The sequence below is a fragment of the Lepus europaeus genome, chromosome 2 (assembly GCF_033115175.1).
Source record: "Lepus europaeus isolate LE1 chromosome 2, mLepTim1.pri, whole genome shotgun sequence".
NCBI classification, from domain to species: Eukaryota; Metazoa; Chordata; class Mammalia; order Lagomorpha; family Leporidae; genus Lepus; species Lepus europaeus.
Window position 1 is genome coordinate 105,413,319 of NC_084828.1, and position 18,881 is coordinate 105,432,199.

The 18,881-nt window shown below is 36.3% G+C and overlaps 1 protein-coding gene across 4 annotated transcripts in view; it reads right to left on the minus strand.

The window, feature by feature from the left end:
* The window catches only part of NAALADL2 (N-acetylated alpha-linked acidic dipeptidase like 2), a 1,471,888-nt gene that overhangs the window by 1,209,544 nt on the left and 243,463 nt on the right, over positions 1-18,881 (minus strand). The window lies entirely within an intron of this gene.

Genomic DNA, 18,881 nt, shown 5'->3' on the forward strand with positions numbered 1-18,881 from the left:
AGTGGTTTAACACAAAACAGAAAAATAAAATGAACAACAGGCTGTCATAGATAACTGCTTATCTGGTTACTTTGCTGATGTAACCCACTAAACAGGTATACATTACTAGCTCATTTGTCTAGGGGTTGTTTTCCTAGAGTTGTGCCCTCCATTAGGGTAGATGAATTTTTTAAACAACAAGCTTTTTATTAGTTAAAAGTATTCTATATATTTAAAAAAATGAATGAGGAAACAGAGTCAAAGGGAGGATTAAAAACAAACAAAAAAATTAAAAAAGGATAAAATCTTGTAAGTGTGGAGTAAGACAAAGGGAGACCAAAGGAGAATTACAAATTAGACACTGAGTATTATAGCAAAGTAGGGAAACAAACATGATGGGGTTTCCCCCTCATTGTTTCAAAACAGTAACTACAACCAAAAAAAAAAAAAACACAATTTCTTAGGAGAACTGCAGATCATTCAGAAATTTAAACCTAGAGAAATATCTTCAATAGGTTCTCAAGGAGAGGCCACTGAGGTGTGAAAAGCATTATCCGCAGTGCTCCCTACCACACTCTGTAATCACAGACCCAAAGTAAGTGCAATAACATGTTTTATTAGTGTCTTTATCATAATACCTTTTAACACATCTATCATTAAAGCACTGGAGAGGAGCCAAAACAAAATGATACAAGAATACTTTCCGTAAGTATGTGGTTGAATCCTGAATTACACACACAATTTCTTGATACTGGGCTTTTGGTGATTATTGAGTGAAAGTGACAGACATATTTAATATGTTCCTCTGTCAGCCAAACTGGGAAGAAGAAACCTACTCCCTAATAAAATTTAAGAATGACTACCCACACTTATCAGGCTTCTCAAACTCAGCACAGAAATATGTTACGAAACATAGGAACATAAGCAGTATTTTCTTAAATAAGAATCCTGAGCTTGTTCCACCAATGGATTAGTACTGATTATTTTAATCTATCATTGTAAACATTGAAAGCAAATATGATTAATAAACATGCAAACAATTTCAACACTGCACCCATACAACTTCCAACTTTATGTAATATAACTGCTGATGAATCCTTTCATATAATCTGGTTATAAAATGCATGCCAAGGTATCTAAAAAGAACTGGTTTGCAGCAAAGACTTTGTAGGCATAAACTTTGTCATTGGGAACATTCCTAAAATTGGTTTGGATTAGAGATAGGTTCATGTTAAACCATTTTATTTATTTATTTATTTAGGACACTAATCAGATAGCAAAGACAACTGGGCCACTCCCAGCTTTTGACTTTACAAAATTGTCACCAGTACAAAAGTAAATGTTTATCTTTCTATTTTGGATATAACATTGTTGGGAAGGAAGAAGAGATTACTGGTAAAGGCCATACAAATAGACCTCACTTAAATATTATCATTGCATATGTTAATTTAAAAGAGAAGCCAGATATACCTTTGTTTTCCCATTTAAAATTATTAATCCCCAAGAGACAATTCTGACCAACTACTTTTGATTCTCAAAGTAGCCTAAAGATATATTAAGGATCAATAACTTACATAGCCTTGTTAATAATGAGTTCACATCTGGGGACAAGGCTAAAAATATAAAACAAAATAGATTGGGGTAGGTGTTTGACCTAGCAGTTAGAAGTCCACATCCCAATATCAGAGTTCCTGAGTTAGATATCTGATTCCAGCTTCCTGCTGATTTGGACCCTGGGAAGCAATGATGACAGCTCATGTAATTATAACTTTCTCCTTGTGGAAGACCAGGATTGAGTTCCTGGCTCCCAGTTTAGCCTACTCTCCCCAGAACACTGCAGGTATCTGGGGAGTGAACCATCAGGAATGGAACTGCTCTCTCCCCTCTGTCTCTCTGCCTCATAATTTTTTAAGTCAATCAGATCTATAAAAATTCTTACACACTGAAAATTTCTACAAACTGTAATATAACAGAGTAAGCATCCAAGAGGTTATACAGCAACCTCATGAAGAATATTGGCCTTAGAGACATTTGATTTATGACGAAAAAGAAATATATAGTCTGAAAGAACATATAGTAAATGACATGTAATTTAGGGACAATAAAAATTGTCAATGAAATGTTCTAGACTATAGTCTGATATTAATACAAAATAAACATGCTTTGGATGTTTACTCTTAATGGGTAAACAAAATGTTGTTATAGAGTTAGTAGAAGAATATAAGAACTTCTTTTATCTGCAAGGAAGAGTTGGGATAACAGGAAATTTTTTTTTTAATTTTTTTTTTTTTGACAGGCAGAGTGGACAGTGAGAGAGAGACAGAGAGAAAGGTCTTCCTTTTGCCGTTGGTTCACCCTCCAATGGCCGCCGCGGTAGCGCGCTGCGGCCGGCGCACCGCGCTGATCCGATGGCAGGAGCCAGGTGCTTCTCCTGGTCTCCCATGGGGTGCAGGGCCCAAGGGCTTGGGCCATCCTCCACTGCACTCCCTGGCCACAGCAGAGAGCTGGCCTGGAAGAGGGGCAACCGGGACAGGATCGGTGCTCTGACCGGGACTAGAACCCGGTGTGCCGGCGCCGCTAGGCGGAGGATTAGCCTATTGAGCCGCGGCGCCGGCCAGGAAATTTTGTATATATATTGATACAGTATCATTCAAGTGGCCTTTTCAAAATTTTGCTTCCATTGTTACCTTTGATGTAGTGTCAGGATTCTCATTCACTGGACCAATCTGAATCATCAAACTAGGTTGGGCAATGACTGCTGAATATGTGAAGAAGCCATCTCTATACTTCTAGAAGAGACAGTACGTGGACTTTAAACCTTAGCTACTGTCGCCAGTTTTCTCCAAAGGAGGAAATTACAGGGACATAGCCATGAGAATTTCAAGACAAGACAGCCAGAACACTTGTACACTATTGACGATCGATCACTCTAGCACCGGTATTGTCAATAATGCTGACGTCTTGGGTTTCAATTGCAGCTTTAAAATTACCACAGACAGCAACTTGTAACAACACCCATGTTCTAGCTTACAATGCTGTAAGTCAAAAGTTTAGCCTAGGATATAGCAAGGCTAAACTCAAGATCTGTCCAGGCCAAATTACTCCCTGGAGTCTCCAAGAAATACTTTGTATCATCTACAAAGAAGCACTTCCTTGTCCACAAGATTCAGTTCCTTGTGGTTGTAGGGCAAAGAACCCCACTTCCTTGCTATCAGCTAGGAATTAATCTCAGATCATACAGGCCGCCTACATTCTTTGTCAGAGGTCCTCATCCATCCTCAGAAGAACAAAGGTGTAACAAATTTCTGTTGTGCCTTTCTCATGTGCAAATGACCAGAGAAAATGCTCTGCTTTTAAAAGATTTGTAATGGTACTGTCACTGTGGCATAGCAGGTAAAGCCACTACCTGCAGTGCCAGCATTTCCGATGGGTGCCGGTTCGAGACCCGGCTGCTCCACCTCTGATCCAGCTCTCTGTTATGGCCTGAGAAAACAGTGGAAGATGGCCCAAGTCCTTGGGTGCCTGCAGTCACGTGGGAGACCCTAAAGAAGCTCCTGACTCCTGGCTTCGGATTGGCGCAGTTATGGCCATTGTGGCCATTTGCAGAGTGAACCAGCTGATAGTAGATCTCTCTCTCTCTCTCTCTCTCTCTCTCTCTCTCTCTCTCTGCTTCTGCCTCTGCCTCTCTGTAACTCTGCCTTTCAAACAAATAAATCTTAAAAAAAAAAAAAGATTTCTAATGACTACTTCAGTACCACACAATATCCCTTTCTTAACATCAACTGATTTGAGAAATTAGTTATCACTGCAAATCTCCTGCACAGAAAGTACCTAAATTTATACTTGACCGGTTAACTGGGAGAAGGTATAGGCTAGGGACTAGGAATCTTAGAATTCTGTCTGCTATATTAAACAATCATTTCATTTGACTTTGTAGATGAGTCTGAATCACAATCTCTGTTAATTAAAATAAAAAAGTATTGTAAATGATTCGTATCTGGTATAGAGGACTACATATATTATTATAAATCACATTCAGTTTGTGAAAACACTACTTCATTATGAAAATGAACAAACGCCAGTATACAGCCCTCCTAAGTCTCAGAAATAACAGTAACCATTCCACTTTAACATCTCATTTTTCAGACTGTTTTTTTTTTTATGGCTAACCACTGAAAAGTTGCAGCAGAAAAGGTTGTTGATATCCACATCTATTTAAAAAATAATAATGATAAAGCAGTTTACCAGAATATCCAACAAATCAAGATTTATGCCCGATATCTTGTCTGTCTCCAATCTAAAACGGGGTAGTTTTTGGTATAGTGGTTAGGATGCCACTTGTGAAACCCCCATCCCATAACATAGTGCCTGGGTTTGAGTCCTGGTTCTAATTCCAATCCCAGCTCCCTGTTAACACACAACCTAGGAAGTAACAGGTGATGGCTCAAGTCATGTCATCCATATAAGAGATCCAGATTGACTTCCATGCTCGTGGCTGTGGCCTATCCCAGCATCAGCTGTTGGCAGCATTTGGGGAGTGAATTCACAGATGGAATATCTCTATCTGTATGTCTGTCTGTCTACCTTTTAAGTACCCTTTTAAAAATGAAATAGAAATCTTGATCTCTCTGAAAAACTTCATAAACTAAAATCCAACCTCTCTTTCCCAGAAGATGACAATGTTGGATTATATCACTTTTAGAAAACCAGAAACATCTTCCTGGAATTATATCTCAGTATTAGGCTTTTTATTTCTTTTTAACTAATTAATTTGAAAGGCAGAGAAAGAGAGAAAGGGAAACAAGAGAAAGAATCTTCCTTCTGCTGGTTCATTCTTCAAATGTCTGTAACAACAGGGACTGGACTAAACTAAAGCTGGGAACGTAGATCTCAATCCAGTCTCCTTTGTGGGTGATAAGGATTCAAGTACTTGGGCCATCACCTCTGCCTCTCAGGCTGTGTATAGCAGGAAGATCTAATCCAGAATAGAGACAAGACTTGAACCCAGACACACTAATATATGAAGCAAGCATCCCAAGAGGCATCTTAATCACTTAAAACCTACTCTGAGGATCCTTTTTAACTGATTTGTCAATCCCTATGCAAGATTCTATATGAGAAATTTCTTTGAGAAGTAAGAGCCAGGAATGGATGTATTTTTCATATGTTAGCAATGAATATGATGTTGAAAGAGACTAGGTATTCTTTATTATACTGACTGCAAGAAAGTTTAGAGCCAAATTAAACTACCAAGTATAATTAAAATGTATTACACAGAACAGCAAGTTTATAATTTTCCTTTTTCATGTCTTTATGTTCCTGTTCTACTCTACTGATATATATTGTTCTTGAGACTCTACTCAAGGTACTTCATATCTTGTGGAAAATGAGGTTGTAGATAAAGAAATTAGCAGATTATCTATATCAAGCACACAAAACCTTGTATCTGTATTATGAAGCCTGAATTTTGCCTAGGAAATGTAAGATGACTCAGGTCATGATGAATTAAGAAGGTAAGATTTATTAAGAGGCTTTCCTAGTATACTAAGAAAAATATCCAAGAATGTCTGATTCAAATATTATATTTCACTATATCTGGTCATTTTTATGTAAAAAAAAAAACATCCAAAAACCTCACTATCTTGAAAATTCCAACATGGAAAATTCCTTTTTTACCTCTGCCTACTTTGAAGTTAAAATTCTAAATCCTTAAATTGTATGGGCCAGAAAAAAAAAAAAAACCTACATGAAATGCTCTTAATTTAAGGAAACCTGAAGAGGTCATTGGGAAAAGGATTCATTTGCAAAGTAAGTCAAAACTGTTTTTCTTGAGCAAAACAGATATATCTGAAAAACAAATCTATAAACAGACAAGTTGTTTTCAGCATTTGACTCATCCAGTTTACAAACTCAACTTCAACATTTATAAAATAACATTCTTTCAGAATTACATGTTACAAATCTTTTGACTTCTAAAGGACTATTTCCAAGGCCAGGCCAGGGAAAGTGATAGTTGGTAGATTTTAAATTTTTCATAAGATCAGATTTAGTCTATCCTGCATGACATTTCAAAAATGAAATCAGCCGTATGTTACTCATTAGTCCTTTACTTCTACAGTGGATCAAGTGTAAAAACTTCAGAGAAATGGTTATATGGTTATAATGCAAGCAACAAACAACTTAGGTGTCAATAGTTTAAATATCATTTTGTTTAGAGGAGTTTCCCAATGGAAAATATCTTCACTACGCTAAAGAGAACCAAATTTCCATTTTTTTCTCTTACATTTCTTAAATGCATAGTTTCCTATATACAGAAAAGGGGCATGGAGAAGTGGGTAGAAAACAGCCATGAACATTAGACAAATCACATAAACTACTTACAATCTTTGATTTAAACAACACCTTTCTAAACAGCAGTTGCTCAGCAACTGCACTGGCCTCTTAATATTATGCATAATTTTAAGTTCCTGAAGATTAAGTTATAGAATTTTTGTGTTGATAGTAAGAGGAAGTAATGAAATGGAATACAGTTGGGACTGGCGCTGTAGCTCACTTGGTTAATCCTTCACCTGCGGTGTCAGCATCCCATGTGGGTGCCAGGTTCTAGTCCTGGTACTCCTCTTCCAGTCCAGCTCTCTGCTGTGGCCTGGGAAGGCAGTGGAGGATGACCCAGGTGCTTGGACCCCTGCACCCGAATGGGAGACCAGGAAGAAGCACCTGGCTTCTGGCTTTGGATGGAGTAGCTCCTGCCATAGCAGCCATTTGGGGGGTGAACCAACAGAAGGAAGAACTTTCGCTTTGTCTCTCTTACTAACTCTGTTAAATAAAAATAAAAAATAAAAATAAAATAAAGAAATGGAATACAGTTAACATTATATATAAAGATGAAACTATTAATGCACATATTATTTTGCATATTCTGTTTTCACAGATATGATTTTCAATTATTTTCTCACACTAATGGGTTGTCTTCACTTTCATGATGTTTTTAAATGTACCTTTATTTTAAATGCATCTTTACCTATACCTTTCAAATCAATTAAATAAATAAGTAAGCGGCCGGCGCCATGGCTCAATTGGCTAATCCTCCCCCTTGTGGCGCCACCACACCAGGTTCTAGTCCGGTTCGGGGCGCCGGATTCTGTCCCGGTTGCCTCTCTTCCAGGCCAGCTCTCTGCTGTGGCCCGGGAGTGCAGTGGAGAATGGCCCAAGTGCTTGGGTCCTACACCCCATGGGAGACCAGGAGAAGCACCTGGCTCCTGCCATCGGATCGGCGCGGTGCGCCAGCCGCAGCACGCCGGCTGTGGCGGCCATTGGAGGGTGAACCAACGGCAAAAGGAAGACCTTTCTCTCTGTCTCTCTCTCTCACTGTCCACTCTGCCTGTCAAAAAATTTTTTTAAAAAAGTAAGCAATTTAAAAAGTTCATATAAATATCTCCCTACCTTCAATCTAATTTGTTTCTATAGGAGAATGTGCATTCACAAGGTAACACTCCAAATACTGTTTTTTTCAGAGAAGAAGTTCCACAATCTTTACATAGTCTCTCTTTCCCCTAGAATAAAATTAATTGAAAGTGAACATTCCAGAGAATTACACAGCCAGAAACCTGCATGTTGATAAATGAAGTTCTTAGGAAAAAAGAGCACACATTCACTAGGGTAAGGCTACATGACTGGGCCTTTGTACAAACTCACAGAACTGCAGATAGAGAAAATCGAATTTCATTGTGCATAAATTACACATAAATTTTTAAAAAGTACAATGAAGGCTGGCGCCATGGCTCAATAGGCTGATCCTCCGCCTGCGGCACCAGCGCACCGGGTTCTAGTCCCGGTCGGGGTGCCGGATTCTGTCCAACTGCTTCTCTTCCAGTCCAGCTCTCTGCTATGGCCCGGGAGTGCAGTGGAGGATGGCCCAAGTGCTTGGGCTCTGCACCCCATGGGAGACCAGGAGAAGCACCTGGCTCCTGGCTTCGGATCAGCATGATGCGCCGGCCGCAGCGGCCATTGGAGGATGAACCAACAGTAAAAGAAGACCTTTCTCTCTGTCTCTCTCTCTCTCACACTATCAACACTGCCTGTCAAAAAAAAAAAAAAAAAGTACCATGAAAGGGTACATTATTTGCACCGTAACTCAACAGGATAAAATAAATGCTGTTTCCTTAAATATCAAGTTAGAGAATAACCAATTTTGATTTTTGAAAATGATATATTTAGTTGAAAAGCACAATGGTGGAAGGGAAATTGGGGAGAGAGAGAGAGAAAGAGAGAGAAACAAACTTTCATCCAATGGTTCAATCCTCAAAGTCCACAAAAAAAAGGGAATGGACCAAGTCAAAGCCAGGAGCCTGGAACTCCATTTGGATCTCCCACACTGACAGCAGGAACCTAATCACTTGGACCATTATCATCTGCTGCCTCCCAGACATATTAGCATGAAGCCGAATCAGAAACTTAGGAGCATGGACTTGAATCAGCACTCCAAGATGGGATGCAGGCATCCCAAGCAGTAGCTCTGTCTACTGTCACAATGAATGTCCTATAATCATGTATTTTACAGGGGAAAAATTTTAATTCTGATGAAGTACTATATAATATATATATATATTCCCCATTTATTATTTATGCTTTTAGTGTTATATCTGAGAAAATATTGCACAATCCAAAGTCATAGATTTACTCCTATAGTTTCTTCTGGTCTTAAGTCTTAAATTTCGGTCTATAATCAATTTTTAGTTAACTTACGTGTTTGATATGAGGTAGGGATCAAATTTCTTTCATATGCACATGGATACTAAACTATGCCAGCATTATTTTATAAAAAGACTATTCTTTCCTTATTGAATATTAGTGGCACACTTGTCAAAAAATAATTTATTACAAAATGTGAGGGTTTTAAAGCAACATTATTGGTGTTTTAGATGTGTTTACATATACAGAGCTTCTACCAAAACCAATTATTCTCATATAACAAGCAATTCTTTGGACTCCATCTACACTGTATTGAATTTATTTGCTGATCATAAGGGGAGGGATTATAAGAGTGGAAGTGAAGTTTGCCATATGAGTTAAGAAGTGGATTATTGTAATAGAAATAACACCAAATTTAGAACCATGAGACCAAATTCTAAATCTGTTTACACACACACACACACACATATATATACATATATATATATGTGTGTGTATATATACATATATATATATGTATATATTACGGACTCTGGGATACTACTTCACATTCCTGAAATATAAGAAAAATGGTCTTTCAAGGTAGATCACATATCTACCTCTCACCTTATTCAATGCTATGACAATTAAATGTACCCAGGATTGGATTGTTTTAAAAGAAATTATTCTTCCATAGGAAATGTGTTCAGAAGTATATTACAACACTGTGACAATCTGTTATTTGAGTATACATAGACTTACATAAGTCACAGAATAAATTATGGTCTTTAGAATCTATGATATAAAATGACAGAGCTTGTTATTACTCAGTAAATCTATAGGAAATACATTGATATTTCCCTTATTATCTGAAATTATCTATTTTTCATCATATTATATGTGATATGCATCTTTGACCTTATCTCATTTATCAATTTGAATGTCTGTTTTCGTGGTATACATAATTCAACTTGTATGAATTTACTATTAATAATTGAAATTCATCAATATATAATTAAAAACCTAAAATATATCACTTTGAATAAATTTATTCTTTTACTTCAAGTGAATGTTCTTTATTCAATTATAATAGGAACTGCTCTTCTTAATAATGTAGAATAACCTTATATTCTTCTTTTAAATTCTTTATTTGAAGTTGCAGAAAACATCAAGCCATAAGAAATTATTTCTTTTCATAGTTTGTTCTTTCTTTTTTTATTTATTTTTTTAAACTTTTATTTAATAAATATAAATTTCAAAAGTACAACTTTTGGATTATAGCGGCTTTTTCCCCCATAACCTCCCTCCCACCCAACACCATCCCATCTCCCACTCCCTCTTCCATCCCATTAGCATCAAGATTCATTTTCAATTATCTTTATATACAGAAGATCAACTTGGTATATACTGAGAATTCAACAGTTTGCACCCACACTGATACACAAAGTATAAAGTACTATTTGAATAGTAGTTTTACCATTAATTTGCATTGTACAATACATTAGGGACAGAGATCCTACATGGGGAGCAAGTGTACAGTGACTACTATTTTACTCTTATTTATGATGTCAGTAATCACCTGAAGCTCTTGTCATGCATAGTTTGTTCTTTCAAAGCTCCACTTTTGTAGTAAATTAGCACTGGAACACTTTATCATATCTTCAAACAAAGGAAACAACCCTCCACCCCCCATCAAATCCCCTATGTATTAGTAAGTAGAGGATTTTAAACCTGAAGATTTCATATCTCCTAGCTTATGCCATTAAGAGTAAATAGTGTCCTCATAGCCGATGTGCTCTGAGTTTCTGAACCAACAGATAAATATAATGCACTCTTACTCTCCATTGAGTTTCTAATTTGAAACATTAACTGTTCAATCCAGCATAGATGTACACAGACTTAAAAATTTCTCCTACCTTAAGAGGCCAGAATATACTTCCTCAAGATTTCAAAATGTTATTTTAGCTGATTCAGGTTGAAGGAAAAACAGAACTTCCAAAAGAAAGTGGAGTGCACTTTAAATATGTCTTTAACGTCAAAAATAAATACTTTGGCTGAAATACCGTACTCTGTCTCCTATACTTTTTATGCTGAGAACTACATCTTAACTAAGGTTATAAAGTCTATAGGATAATCTTGTGAAACTAAAGGTCCCCTTAAATTAATAAAATTTTCCAGATCACACGTTTATTGGTGATGATTTCTAAGATTAAGATTCTCTAATTACAAAACTCACAAGTCTTTCATAGGCATCTATGATCTGAAATGAGACAACTGCTCACTATCAACTGGCTATGGTCATGATAATTCTATGTATCCTGAACTCTCATGATTCTCAGGATACAAGGAAGCCACATTGGCCAATCATATTCCTAATCTTCAAAACCTTCAGTACTACTGATTCTTATCTCATGATTCACATATATTTATCATGATTCACTTACCAAAATTTCAAAATTCCTTAAATTTAAAAGTTCTATTTTCTCTAAGAATATCACTCAAACTATTTAGAAGGGCATTTATTTTCAACACTTTTTATTTATAATTTAATTCCTACTGCCATACTTTTTAGCTCTCCTTCACAAGGGTAGTGTGAATTCTTGTAAGGCCAAGGAAGAATCTGATGCACTTTATTATCATATATACGGAATGAAGCAAAGTGTCTGTCAATAGAGGAAGGGATAAAGAATACATCATATATTGTGTGTAGGTGTATATGTGTGTGTGTGTGTATAAAGAAAATGTGACATTTATATCACATTCCCTATATTTATAACACATTATTCATACATGTATATATAGATATAAATAAAAACATAACACAAAAAATTCAAAACCAAATACTGTTCAACCTTGAAAAATACAGAGACACTGTCATTTGCAACAACACAGGTGACCTGGAGAATATTATGCTAAGTGAAATAAGACAGACTTGTTCTATAACCTCACCTATGTGTGTAATCTGAAAATGTTAAAACTCATAGAGGAAGAGAGTAGAATGGGGATTGATAGGAGCGATGAGGTAGAAAATAGAGATGTTGGTTATGAGTACAAAGATTCAAGTATGCATTAGGCTTCATAGATCTAATGTACACCATAATGACAATAGTTAAGAGTATTATACATTTGGCTGGCGCCAGCTCTCTACTGTGGCCTGAAAAGCAGTAGAAGATGACCCAAGTCTTTAGGCCCCTGCACCCACGTGGGAGATTAGGAAGACGCTCCTGGCTCCTGGCTTCAGATTGGTGCAGCTCCGGCCTTTGCCGCCATTTGGAGAATGAATCAACGGATGGAAGACCTTACACTCTGTCTCTCCCTCTTACTGTCTGCAACTCTATCTCTCAAATAAATAAATAAAATCTTTCAAAAAATTTTACCTTTCAAATAAATTAAATAAATCTTTAAAAAAAACCTCATTGTGGTAATAGTTGCATGCATCTGTGTGAATGTACTAAGTCTTATTTGAATTTCATACTTTAAGTGTAAAAAACTATGTCATGTGAATTACATTTCTTTATAGTTTAATGTATATGTAAAACAGGTAAGAGTTCCATATTTAAGCAGTCAAAGTACAACTTCTCCAGAAGTACTTACATCCTAAAACCTTAGTAACTGTTGAAAAAAAGCCATACACATAACTATAAAGAAAAATTAATGCTTTTTGCACCATTCTTAACTAACTAGAATTACTTACTAATGTGGGTCTTTTATTGTGCCACATATCTAAATAAAGCCTTGAAATCATGTTGGATACCACCACCCTCGGTTCCTGCTCCACAATGATATTTTTCTGTTACTTGATTTTCATATAATAATTTTTAAAACATAACTTTGTAAAGATATGATGTCACTGAAAGGAATTTATCATGAACTAGTGTTTAAACATGAACTACTTTGAGCTAGTAGATTGCAGGACACCTAACAGATGTTCTACAGATGTGAAGTCCCTGTTTTCTTGGAATAATTAAAGTCTCCAGTGATGCTCCTCTGCAACCCTCCTTTAAGTTTTGCTGTGGTACTTCATGTTTGAAAATGGTAACCCTAAGGCCGGCACCGCGGCTCAATAGGCTAATCCTCCGCCTTGTGGCGCCGGCACACCGGGTTCTAGTCCCGGTCAGAGCACCGATCCTGTCCCGGTTGCCCCCCTTCCAGGCCAGCTCTCTGCTGTGGCCAGGGAGTGCAGTGGAGGATGGCCCAAATCCTTGGGCCCTGCACCTGCATGGGAGACCAGGAGAAGCACCTGGCTCCTGCCATCGGATCAGCGCGGTGCGCCGGCGCGCCTACCGCGGCGGCCATTGGAGGGTGAACCAACAGCAAAAGGAAGACCTTTCTCTCTGTCTCTCACTGTCCACTCTGCCTGTCAAAAAAAAAAAAAAAAAAAAAAGAAATGAAAAGAAAAGAAAACCATTTCAGAAACAGTTCTGTTTTCCAAAGAACTGAGTAAAATATTAACATTTGCTTTCTTAGGATCATTTACTTAGACAATTCCCTGTTGCCATCTAATCACAAGTCTGCCAGTGAAAAGCACAGATGTATTTCATCTATTTCACTGTTGGCTTTGAGTAGTTGTATCATTTTGGAATTCAAAGTAGGTATCTCAAACTTTAATCACATTGTAATAACACTAAAATTAAAGTTCAAAATTCATTTTCAAAAATATCAACATAAAAGCAGTGGCATTGATATCTTTTACTCTATAATTGTGCTTTCTAGAGCAGAATTAAGAAACACATATTTTAGAGGGGTAGTATTGTCTACTGTTAATAATTCTAGAATTTGGTTTTAGGCTGATGGGGAATCAAATATCAGCTGGTTCACTGACTAGTTGTCTCTTAACTTTCCTGAGCATAAGTCTCAGTATCTATAGAATAGAAATACCAGTATCATTCTCACTTGGTTATTACAGAATCAAAATTAAAAAAAAACAACTCTGAAGCACTTAAAATAGTTTCTGGTATAAACTAATAACTCATTTATTGTGGCAGTAAAAGTAGCTGTTATTCTAATAGAATTATTAATTCCTTTACATTACTCTTTGTATTCAAATCCTAAAATCCAAATATCTGTTCTTAACAGAAGAGAAAATAACACAAGCAAAGTCCATTTCAATTTTATAAATAAATGAAAAGGGGCAATGATAACAAATATGAGATAATTCTCAAAGGCTTTTACTTAGGGTTATCATGTCATACACACAGTCTCACATACATCCTCCACTTACAGAATCAATTAGGGCTTAGCTTTGTTATTTTTAAAAGTAATTTTATTTTATTTTTTCAAATGTAATTTTAAGTAAAATTGAGTGGTTATATTAAAATTCTTTTAAAATCTATTTCATATCCAAAAATTTGGGAGTGGAATGCTCCTATTCTTTTCCTTTATTAACAAATTAGGGAACACACAAAATTAAATAAAAGCATCATTCAAGTCTTTGTCACTACATTTCATAAAAAATGCCATTTCCATTAAAATAGCATTACAAGAAAAAGGGATTTTGCTGGGGGCATTTTTCAGCAGATTTGCCAACCTAATTACATTTTCTTGGACTAATGTTGAAATTAGCTTCTGTTCCTAAGCATTTATCAGGTAATAGGAGGGAGAAGCAGATTTGCAACTTTGCAGAGACTGGGAAGAAATCACTTACAATTAAAGGTGTGCTAAATTAAGTCCAAATCAACAGTGTATACAGACAGGCAAATGCGAATTCATAGTAGTCATAATTCTTTACATTTTTTATGGATTTCTATACAAAAATTTTGTAAATTAAGTACGTAAAGGAATAATATCACAACTGTTTTAGAAGTCATACATTGGAAAAGAAATAAAATAGTATATGATAATGTTATTTTAATTATAAATAAGGAACTGTTGCTTATGGTTTTACTAATCATTACCTAGAAAATCAAGACAAATGATGAATTGATCTCTTTAAATAATTTAATGAAATCACATCTTGATATTTACTGGTAATTTTTTTGGATGTACAATGCCTTAAAGTTCTGTCATGCTTTCAATAGCATACATTAAATATTTACAAGAATGACAAAGCAACCACATTTCGATTCAGTTATCTAAATGAATTCTTTGAAGGTGAAGGTTATACTCAAGATATTTTTTTAACTACATCAAGGATCTATTCTAATATTTTATGCATGAAAAAGTACAGTAGTAGTTGATGACCAAGAAATATTGATTAGTTGATGTGTGTAGCATCAATAATGAATAGATTTTCTTCTTGCTCTGACTTTAGAACATCTTTTCCTAACATCTGAGTTTTCTTAAACTGGATTTTCCTGGTTTCAAAATATTAAAAGTAAAATTCATTTCAAGTCAACATACATTAACTGAGTACCTAACATAAGCAAAGCACTGAATAATGTGGTACCCTAAAGAAGGTATTAAGATAAGATGGATTGCTTCTTCCTTCATGCCCCCACCACCAAGGAGTTTATAACTAATTACAGCAGTGCTTCTCAAACTGTAATATGCATGGCAATCTCCTGGGGTTCTTGGTCTGGGCTGTGGCCTAGGATTCTGCATTTTTATTTATGTATTTGAAAGGCAGAGTTAGAGAGAGAGAGTGACAAGAAAGAACTCCCATCCACTGGTTCACTCCCCAAATGCTGCAATAGCCAGGTTTGGGCCAGGTCTAGATCAGGAGCCAGGAATTCCAACCAGTTTGACTTTAACACCAAGACTTGATCATCTTCCACTGCCTCCCCAGGCTCATTAGCAAGAAGTTGGATTATAACAGGAGCAGCTAGCTTACATATAGGATGCCAGCAACACAAGCAGTGGCTTAGTCCATTGTGCCACAATGCTAGCTCCAGGACTCTTTGCACTTCTAATAAGCATCCTCACAATATTTCCCCTATTGATTCACAAACTACTTTGGAGAAGCAATGAAATCAGAACCTGTATGAAATAATTAATAAGGAAAATGGGACTGGTTCCATGACACAAAGAGGATGGAGAGATTGCTCCAACTGATAAAGAGCATAAATGAGGAATTATAATAACTCATGGGCCAATTGGTATTGCTATGGAAGATTAGGCTAAGGACTATTGCAATTAACAGAGGTAAAATAAGGGAAAAATGAACATAAGTAGCAAATCAAAGTTGACATAATTCTAGGCTCCTAACTTCAGCCTGGCCCAGCCTCAGCTATTTTGGACATTGGAGGAGTCAACCAGCCAATGGAAGATCAAAATCTCTCTCTTTCCTTCTCACTCTGTAACTATGCCTTTCAAATAAATATGTTTTTAATGGTGCCTTTCTGGAAACAATACAAGCTAATACAGATGGAAAGAAGGTATAGTTCATGACAGGGAAATAAAATAGTTCATACATTAACAAAAATCTAATATTACACTTAAGAATTGTTATAAGAACATTCTGATAATAACATTGCCTTGCCACGCATAAAGCGTTATATGTTATCATCAGGATGTTCTTGCAACAATTTTCTAACATACGGTGTTATATTTGATGTTATGATCTGTTTACAGATGAAAATTTTCAATAGCATGCTAAATGTCTTGACCAATGTCAAACAATTAGTGTTGGATCCAAAGTCTAAAATTAATTTTTTGCTCCATAAGACACTCTCTACTGACCATTTACACAGTTAGAAAAAACATTTTTATAAAGCAAACCTCCTCTCATCATTACACTTTATTTTAAAGACCATTTTCATAATATGTTTATTCAATTCATTCTCAAAAAACACTATCATTGCTATTTTTCATTTTGCATTAAATTTATAAATGAACTGCAAAGTTATATCACAATAACATATAGTATTCCCACATAGAAACATCACTTTTCAATTTCTCAGTTAAGTCAGTTTCTGCATTTCTTACTAGAAATAATAACAGCCAATAGAAAATATTAATTTCTATGTATTAGATATTGGAAAACTTTTTTGTATATATTAACTTTTTTAATGCTCATAACAACTATAAGGTTTAACCACTCTACACACTGTCTGTCATATTTACACTTGCTTGTATGATTAAAAGAATGTTTATTATATTTTATATATTAATTTTAATGTTACTGATGACATAATAATTATAATAGTAATAATTATAATTTACCACATGCTCAACTGTCAAGTCTTAGAGACTTACATTGTTACTTATCTTCATAGTCATTTATTGAGTGACTATAATTAGGCCTGTTTCACAGATGAAAATATTGAGGTCCAGGGAAGTTAATACCTTACTTAAAGTCACACAGTTCATAAATGGGGAAGCCAAGAATCAGTGTTGGGCTGGCTCTGACAAGTGAGTAGTATTTTCAGTAATTTTGCAAACTAGTTGCTAAACATAGTCTCCTTAAAATTATATACCTTGTATAAAATTATTTTATATATTCACAAAATTTAATAAAGTATATAAAAACAAAGGTAATAAATAGATAAAATTTTTCATTTCTTAATTATTTTATTGCATTTTTCTATTTATGCCTACTTCCTTCTCTCCAGAAACTAGTTTCTAACATTTATCAAGACACCACGGTGTATGGCTACAGTAATTCTTTTTTTTTTTTTTTTTTTGACAGGCAGAGTGGATAGTGAGAGAGAGAGACAGAGAGAAAGGTCTTCCTTTTTGCCGTTGGTTCACCCTCCAATGGCCGCTGCGGCCGGCGCACCTCGCTGATCTGAAGCCAGGAGCCAGGTGCTTCTCCTGGTCTCCCATGCAGGTGCAGGGCACAAGGACTTGGGCCATCCTCCACTGCCTTCCCGGGCCATAGCAGAGAGCTGGCCTGGAAGAGGGGCAACTGGGATAGAATCCGGAGCCCCGACCGGGACTAGAACCCGGTGTGCCGGCGCAGCAAGGTGGAAGATTAGCCTGTTAAGCCACGGCGCCGGCCTGGCTACAATAATTCTATCTTATTATGTTTAGATATGTTTATATAGCTTAGATATATTTATTATGTTTAGATATGTTTAGATAGCTTAGATATGTTTCAGTAAATCCTGTAGAATTTACAAGCATACAATCTTTAAATCCATTGCAAACATGAGATCTATTTTATCACAGTAGCTAGATGACAAACAACAACAGCATAACAATAAAAACACCTTGTCTTTTTTTCTGAGTTTCATGAAAGTTTGCTCAGTATCTCACCATCAAATATGATAGAGCTTGTGGTATGAGCCTGGCTCCACTTCTGTGGTAGGGAATTCAACTTCCATTCATAGCATTCTATACAATTGTTAAAGCACCTGGGAAAGCATGGGAAGCTAGCCCAAGTGCTTGGGCCCCTGTATTGACCTGAGAGACCTGAAAGAAGAGCTCGCTCACTCTCTCTCTCTCTCTCTCTCTCTCTCTCTCTGTGTGTGTGTGTGTGTCCTCTTTCTGTAACTCTGTTTTTCAAATAAATAAATAAATAAATCTTAAAAAAAAAATGAAATAGGGACCGGTACTCTGGCACACCGGGTAAAGCCGGTTCTATGCAGTTCCAGCATCTATATGGGCGCCGGTTCAAGTCCCGGCTGCTCTACTTCTGATCCAGTTCTCTGCTATTAAGCAGGGGAAGATGGCCCAAGTCCTAGGGCCCCTGAACCCACATAGGAGACCTGGAAGAAGCTCATGGGGCTGGTGATGAGGGGCAGTAGGTTAATCTGCCTGCATTGCTTGCATCCCATATGGGCGCTGGTTCAAGTCCCGGCTGCTCCACTTCCAATCCAGCTCTCTACTATGGCCTGGGAAAGCAGTAGAAGATGGCCCAACTCCTTGGGCCCCTATACCTATGCAGGAGACGTAGAAGAAGCTCCTGGATCCTGGCTTCAGATCAAATCAGCTCTGACCGTTGCGGCCAATTGGGGATCATATCAGGACACTGTTTGGGAAATCTCAAATGTTAATAAAATAATTACATTTTAATACATATATAAAATGCATAAATCAAAAGCTCTATCTTTTTACTATTATATATAAAACATAACTATGTTGGGGAATTAAAGTGTATATGGTATTTGGTACTTTTTTGTAGTTTTAAAATTAATTTTATTTCCTTCTAAATTATTCTGATATTTCAGTTACATACAGTTTTGAAATAAAGTATAATAAAACCAGAGAAAACAATGTTATAACATTATAACAGGCTCAATTTTGGCACTCATGTCTAGTACAATTTCCATTTGTTCTGAATTTTTTATTTACATGAATATTTTGGCTTCTTTGTAACACCAAGTAGGCATATCAGAATGAATCAAATATAC